The following is an 8,265-nucleotide window of genomic DNA, read 5'->3' on the forward strand; positions in this document are numbered from 1 at the left end:
GCATGTCTCAGTCAGTTATCTCCTGACTCTTGACTTTAGCTCAGGTAATTATCTCAAGGTTCTGAGATGGAGTGCCATGTTGGGCAACACTGTCAAAAAAAAGAAAAAGATGCATGGCATATACAGGATGAAAGGTAATATTATTCTGCCTTATATACGAATAAACTTCTGATACATGCTACAATGTGGGTGAATAACAAACACCAAAGGACAAATATTGTATGATTCCACTTATTTGGTGTATCTAGAAAAGGCAAATTCATAGAAAGCAGAGAAAGAGATTACCAGGGGCTGGGGGTATAGTAACTTGGGGAGGTATTGCTTAATATGTAGAGAATTCCTATTTGGGACAATGAAAAAATTTTGGAAATGTATAGTGGCAAAAGTGATGATGGCACAACATTGTGAATGTACTTAAATGTATTCTTAAAAATGATTACTAAAGGGGTGTCTGGGTGGAGCAGTTGGTTGGGTGTCCAACTCTTGGTTTTGGCTGAGGTTGTGATCTCAGGGTTGTGAGATCATCCTGTGCTGGACTTCATGCTCAGCATGAACTCTACTTGAGTTTCTCTCTCCTTCACCCTCTGCCTTTCCCACTCATGCTTGCTCTCTCTCTCTCTAAAATAAATAAGTCTCTAAAAATGTTCACTGAAAATAATAAGCTCATTCATTATTAACAAAATTTGGCAGTATCTGTCAATGTGAAAGGACTTTTTCAAGGATGAATACATAATATCTTACAACAAATCATCAATGACAGCTACCATTTAGTTGATTTTGATAATAGGAAACAATAATTTTGAAACTAAGGTAAGTGGATAAGGCAAACTTTACATTAAAATTTTAATTCTTGGAGGAAGGTTGTCAAAAATGATATATTTCCAGTTCTATATAAACAAAAATAAATAAAAACCACAGATATACAACATTATAACTATAGTTCACACTGCTCTATGATATATATGAGAGTTGTTAAGAGACTAAATCTTAAGCTCTATTACAGAGGAAAATTTTATTTTTCTTTATTTTTCTGCTTTCTCTTTTTATCATATCCATATGAGATAATAGATTCTAACTAAACCTTGCATTAATTATTTCTATATACATATACATCAAGCCATTATACGGTATATATTTTCCAAATTTTTTGTTTAAGTTCAATTTGGTTAACATATAGTGTATTTTTAGTTTCAGGGGTAGAATTTAGTGATTCCTCAGTTGCATATGACACCCACGCTTTACATTACATCAAGTGTCTTGCCTTAATGACCATCACCTAATTACCCCATCCTCCCACCTACCCTCCTCCAGCAACCCTCTCTTTGTTTTCTCTACTTAAGAGTCTCATATGGTTTCCCTTCCTCTCCATTTTTATCTTATTATTTTTCTCTCCCTTCCTCTATGTTCAACTATTTTGTTTCTAAAATAAAATAAAATAAAATAAAACATATATATATGAGTGAAATACTATGGTATTTGTCTTCCCCTGACTGATTTATTTGGCTTAGCGTAATACCCTCTACTTCCACCCATATCATTGTAAATGGCAAGATTTCATTCTTTTTGACGGCTGAATAATATTCAGATATCTATATATATATATAGATATATATGTATATAGATATATATATGCTACCCCTTCTTTGTCTATTCATCTATTTGTGGATATGTGGACTCTTTCAATATTTTGGCTATTGTAGATGTTGCTGCTATAAACATTGGGGTGCATGTGCCCCTTTAAATCACTGTATTCTCTGGAAAAATACCTAGTAGTGCAATAGCTGGGCATAGGATAGCTCTATTTTTTTTTAATTTTAATTTATTTCCAACATAACAGTATTCATTGTTTTTGCACCACACCCAGTGCTCCATGCAATCCATACCCTCTCCAATACCCACCACCTGGTTCCCCCAACCTCCCACCCCCTGCCCCTTCAAAACCCTCAGATTGTTTTTCAGAGTCCATAGTCTCCCATGGTTCGCCTCCCCTTCCAATTTCCCTCAGCTCCCTTCTCCTCTCACTTATTTGTGGAGCATAACAAATAGCATGGAGGACAAGGGGAGTTAGAGAGGAGAAGGATAGCTCTATTTTTACCTTTCTGAGGAAGATCTTATTTCTCAGAGTGGCTGCACCAATTTGCATTCCCCCCAACAATGTAGAGGGTTCTCTTTTCTCTGCATCTTCACCAACATCTGTTGTTTCCTGAGGTGTCAACTGTAGCCATTCTGATAAGTGTGAGGTGGTATCTCATTGTGATTTTGATATGTATTTCCCTGATGCCAAGTGTTGTTGAGCATCTTTTCATGGGTCTATTATCCATTTGCATGTCTTCTTTGGGGAGTTGCCTGTCCATGTCTTCTGTCCTTTCATGGCTGGGTTTTTTATTTGTTTTTTGGGGGGGTTATTGAGTTTGATAAGTTCTTTACAGATTTTGAATACTATCCCTTTCTTTCATTTGTCATTTGTGAATATCTCTCCCCATCTCTAGGTTGCCTTTTAGTTTTGTTGTTTCCTTTTTTGTGAAAAAGATTTTTAACTTGATGAAATCCTGATAGTTCCTTTTTGCTGCTGTTTCCCTTGCTGCTGGAGATGTCTCTAGCAAGAAGTTGCTGTGGCTGAGGTCTAAGAGGTTGCTGTGTGCATTCTCTTCTAGGATTTTGATGGACTCCTGTCTCACATTGATGTATTTCATCCATTTTGACTTTAATTTTGTGTATGGTGTATAAATTAGTGCAGTTTCATTTTGCTGCATGTGGCTGTCCAATTTTCTCAACACCATTTATTGAAGAGATTGTTTCTTCTCCATCTAATATTATTTGCTGCTTTGTTGAAGATGAGTTGACCATAGAGTTGAGGGTCTATTTCTGGATTTTCTATTCTGTTCCACTGATCTGTGTGTTTGTTTTTGTGTCAGTACCAACTGTCTTGATGATAATAAAGTTTTGTAATATAGCTTGGAGTCTGGACTGTGATGCCACCAGCTTCAGTTTTCTTTTTCAATGTACTTTGGCTATTTGGGGTCATTTCTGGTTCCATACAAATTTTAGGATTGTTTCTCCCAGCTCTGTGACGAAATGCTGATGGTATTTTGATAAGGATTGCATTGAATGTGTAGATTGATTGCTCTTGGGAGCATAGGCATTTTCACAATATTGCTTCTTCCAATGTTTTTACATTTCTTTGTGCCTTCCTCAATTTCTTTCATGAATGTTCTATAGTTTTCAGTGTACAGTTCTTTTACCTCTTTGGTTAGGTTTATACCTAGGTGTCTTATGGTATTTGGTGCAACAGTAAGTGGGATTGATTTCTTGATATCTTATTCCACTGCTTCCTTGTTAGTGTATAGAAATGCAACCGACTTCTGTGTATTGATTTTATATCCTTCAACTAAGCTGAATTCCTGTATCGTTCAAGCAATTTTCTGGTGGAGTCCTTCAGGTTTTCTACATACAGTATCTTATTTTCTGGGAAGAGTGAAAGTTTGACTTCTTCTTTGAGGATTTAGATGAAGTTTATTTCTTTTTGTTGTCTGATTGCTGAGGCTAGAAATTCCATTACTATGTTGAACAACAGTAGTGAGCATGGACACTCCATCCCTGTCGTTTTCCTGACTGTTGGGGAAAAGTTCTGTTTTTCCCCAGTGAGGATATTTGATGTAGGTCTTTCATATATGGCCTCTATGATGTTGAGGTATGTTTCTGCTACATCTACATGGTGGAGGGTTTTTATCAAGAAAGGGTGATGCGTTTTGTCAAATGCTTTTTCCGCATCTATTGAGAGCATAGTGTGGTTCTTATCCTCTCATTTATTAACTTGGTATATCACGTTGATTGATATGTGGTTGAGGAACCACTGTTGTAATGGGAATAAATCCCACTTGGTCAGGATGAATAATCCTTGTAATGTACTGTTGGATTCTTTTTGCTAGTACCTTGTTGAGAATTTTTGCATCCATATTCATCAAGAATATTTGTGTGTAATTCACCTTTGTTTTGTTTTGGGATCAAGGTAATGTTGGTCTCATAGAATGAGTTTGGAAGTTTCCCTTCTATTTCTCTCTCTCTTTCTCTCTTTTTTTTCCTTAGTGGTTTCAGAAGAACAGAATTCCCCTGGAAAGCCATGCAGCCCTGGACTCTTATTTATTGGTAGATATTTGATTATAGTTTCAATTAATTTCATGGTTATGGATATATTTCTTCCTAGATAAACAGATAAATGGTTTTGTATTTCTGCCTTTTCCAGTTTTGGTAGTGTATATGTTTCTCAGAATTTATCCATTTCTTCCAAATTGCCCAATTTTTTGGTTTATAATTTTTCATAGTATTGTCTTATAATCATATAGACATAGTATTGTCTATATAATTGTGTTTCTGTGGTGTTGGTTATGAGCTGTCTTCTTTCATTCATAATTGTATTTGTTCAGATCCTTTCTCTTTTCTTTCTGATAAGTATCATTAGGGGTTTAACAAGCTCCTAGTTTTGTTGACCTGTTCTACTTTTTTAAAAATTCTGTATCATTTATTTCTGCTCTGTTCTTAATTATTTTCGTTCTGTTGGATTTAGGCTTTATGTGTTGTTCTTTCTCAGCTCTTTTAGCTGTAAGGTTAGATTGTGTATTGGAGACTTTTCTTGCTGCCTGAGGAAGGCCTGTACTGCTATATACTTTTCTCTTAGGACCACCTTTGCTCTATCCCAAAGGTTTTGGACCGCTGTGTTTTCATTTTTGTTTGTTTCCATGTATTTTTTTAAATACCTCTTTAATTTCCTGGTTAACCCCTTCATTCTTTAGTAGGATATTCTTTAACCTCCATGTATTTGTGATCTTTCAAATTTTTATTGTGATTGACTTCAAGAATCATAGCACTGTAGTCTGAAAATAGGCATGGTATGATCTCAAAATTTGGTTGAGGCCAAATTTGTGTCCCAGTATATGATCTATTCTGGAGAAAATTCCATGTGCATATGAGAAGACTGTGTTTTCTGTTGCTTTAGGATGAAATGTTCTGAATATATCTGTGAAGTTCATCTTCTCCAGTGTACCGTTGGATCCTGTTTGCTAGGATCTTGTTGAGAATCTTAGCATCCATATTCAACAGTGATATTGGTCTGAAATTCTCCTTTTTGGTAGGGTCTTTGCCTGGTTTGTACCATTCAAAACCCTTCTTTCCTTGTTCATCTGCTTAGTTGATGTGTCCATTGCTCTGAGCGGGTTCTTAATATTTTGTACTATTATTGTATTATTATCAAGGAGTTTCTTTAATTTTGTAATTAATTGATTTATATATTTGGCTGGTCCACAGTTAGTGGCATAAGTATTTACAATTGTTAGATCTTCCTGTTGGATAAAGGCCTTCATTATGATATAGTATCCTTCTTCATCTCTTATTGCACTCTTTGGCTTAACATCTTGTTTGTCTAATATAGGGTGGCTTTTCTAGCTTTCTTTTGATTACCATTAGGATGATAAATTGTTCTCTATCCCTCACTTTCAATCTGTAGGTGTTTTGGGGCCTAAAATGAGTCTCTTATAAGCAGCATATAAATGAGTCTTATTTTTCTATATATTCTGATACCCTGACTTTTTTTTTTAAGATTTTACTTATTTATTTGAGAGAAAGTGAGGGAGGGAGAGAGAGAGCACAAGCACAAGCAGCGTAGTGTGACAGAGGAAGAGGGAGAAGCGGACTTCTTGCTGAGCAAGGAGCCCAATGCACTGTTCAGTCCCAGGACTCAGGATCATGACCAGAGCTGAAGGCAGACACTTAACCCACTGAGCCACCCAAATGCCCTGATACCCTATGTCTTTTGATTAGAGCATTGGGTCCATTTATGTTCAGAGTAATTATTGAAAGATATGAATTTAGTGCCATTGTATTACATGTAAATTTGCTGTTCCTATAGATTGTTTATTGTTCCTTTCTGGTGTTTGTTAATCTGTCTTTCCACTCAAAGAGTCCCCATCAATATTTCTTGCAGTGTTGGTTTAGTGTTCACAAATCCCATTAGTTTTTGTTTGTCTTGGAAATTCTTTATCTCTTCTATTCTGAATGACACCTTGCTGGATAAAGTACTCTTGACTGCATATTCTCCCCCATTTAACACATTGGCTATATCTTGACCATCCTTTGTGGCCTTCCAGGTCCCTGTGGATGGGTCTGCTGGCCATCCTTATGTGTCTACCCTTGTAGGTTAAGGACCCTTTGTCTTGTGCTGCTTTTAAAATTTTCTCTTTATCTCTGTAATTTGCAAGTTTCACTATAATATTTTGTGGTGTTGGTCTATTTTTTTAATATTGATGAGACTTCTCTGTGCCTCTTGGATTTGAATACCTGTTTCCTTCCCCAGATTACAGAAGTTCTCAGCTATATATATATATATATATATATATATATATATATATATATACAGAAGTTCTCAGCTAGAGATATATATATATATACACACACACACACACACACACACACATATATATATATATTTTTTTTTTTTCAAATAAATCTTCTACCCCCTTTTCCTACTCTTCATCTTCTGGGACCCCAATGATACATATTTTTCACTTTACAGAATCACTGATTTTCCCAAGTCTAACTTTGTGGATCCAATAATTTTCCTTCCCCCTTTTTTGAGCTTCATTATTTTCATCAGTTTATCTTCTGTAACACTGATTCAACTGTTCTGATTTGTTCATCCTCATTTTTATGGCATCCACTTAGGACTGCATCTCAGGATTAGCATTCTTAATTTCTTCTGCCTGGCTAGATTTTAGTTCTTTTATATCTACAGTAAGATATTTTCTAGTGTCCTTTGTGCATTTTACAAGCCTAGCTAGTATCATTATAATCCTTATTTTAAATTCTAGTTCAGACATCTTACTTATGTCCATATTGATTAAATCCCTGGTTTTGAGTACTACCTCCTCTTCTTTCTTTTGGCTGAATTTCTCCATCTAATTATTTTGTCGAAAAAGAAAAGAAAAACAATAACAACAGAACAGAATAAAACTAGATCCTTGTGTGTTTTGATGTACTTGTTCAAAGAAACCATGTCCCAAAATAAGAAGGAAAGAAAGAGAAAGAAGAAAGAAAAAAAAGAAAGAAAGAAAGAAAGAAAGAAGGAAGGAAGGAAGGAAAATATGTATATAATAAAAGGCAATTAAGGGAGACAAAAAAAAATATATATATATAAAATATATATATATAAAATATATATATAAATATATATATATATATAATTAAAATGAAAAAAATATACAAAGAATTGAAAAAAGAGAATAACTGAGAAATAAATAGTAAAAGACCAAAGAATAAAAATGTAAATAGTGCTATATACTGTATTCCTAAAGAGCTGAAGTTTTGCGCCTCTCTATGATCAAACTTCAAGCTAGACAGTTGTTCATGCTGGTCTTCTAGGGGAGGCACCTGTTGTGCTGAATCTCAGATGGACTTCCCCTAGGGAAAATGCACTTCTAGTGGGGCATGGAAGCTCAGTGTAAGAGGCTCTTAGCTCCACTAGATGGCACTCGTTTGTTCCTAAATCCTTTCAGCACTGATGAGCAGAATGAATGATGGTGTCAGCTCTCTAGCTCTGGAGCTGAAATTTCACACCCCCCACTCTTCTGTGAGGCCTCACAGAAGAACAATCAATAATTCTTGTCTCACTGGTTCCATTGGAAACTTGTGTTCACCCTGCCTATGACTGAGCATATTTTATCTCAGGCACATGTCCCAGTTTCAAAATGACAAATTTTAGGGACTCCTATGGCAAAGTCTCATCATCCTTCTCCATTTGGCTGTACCCATCCCAGGAAATCAATGGAACAACTGTGTAGTCTTTCATAGTTTATGGTAACACTGAACAGAAAGTGGGAACCAAGACTCACTGTTCTAGTTGGCTTCCATGTTCCAATGCCTAGGAACCCTGCCACACTTAGGAACCACCCATTCTTCTTGGGACCCTAGGGATACTCAAACCACACTGTGACACATGGGATTCTGCACCACTTCCCTACCTCGATACCTTTAAGATAAGGATGTCCCCCACTGTAGCAGACTTGCAAAATTCCAAGCACTCTGCTGCTTATAATACTTTGTGGCAGCCTCTTCATTTAAATAGGATCCTTCCCCACTGCGCTGTCCTGAGCTATATCACACCAGATTGAAGTCTCTGCACCTCCGAACTTCTAAGGGGTGGTTGCTTTTCTATTTGCATTTGTTTTCTCAGAACTCTGATTGAATTTCTTGGGTCTTCAGAATGACTTGATAACT

Source organism: Mustela nivalis, assembly GCF_964662115.1.
Source record: "Mustela nivalis genome assembly, chromosome: X".
Lineage (NCBI taxonomy): Eukaryota > Metazoa > Chordata > Mammalia > Carnivora > Mustelidae > Mustela > Mustela nivalis.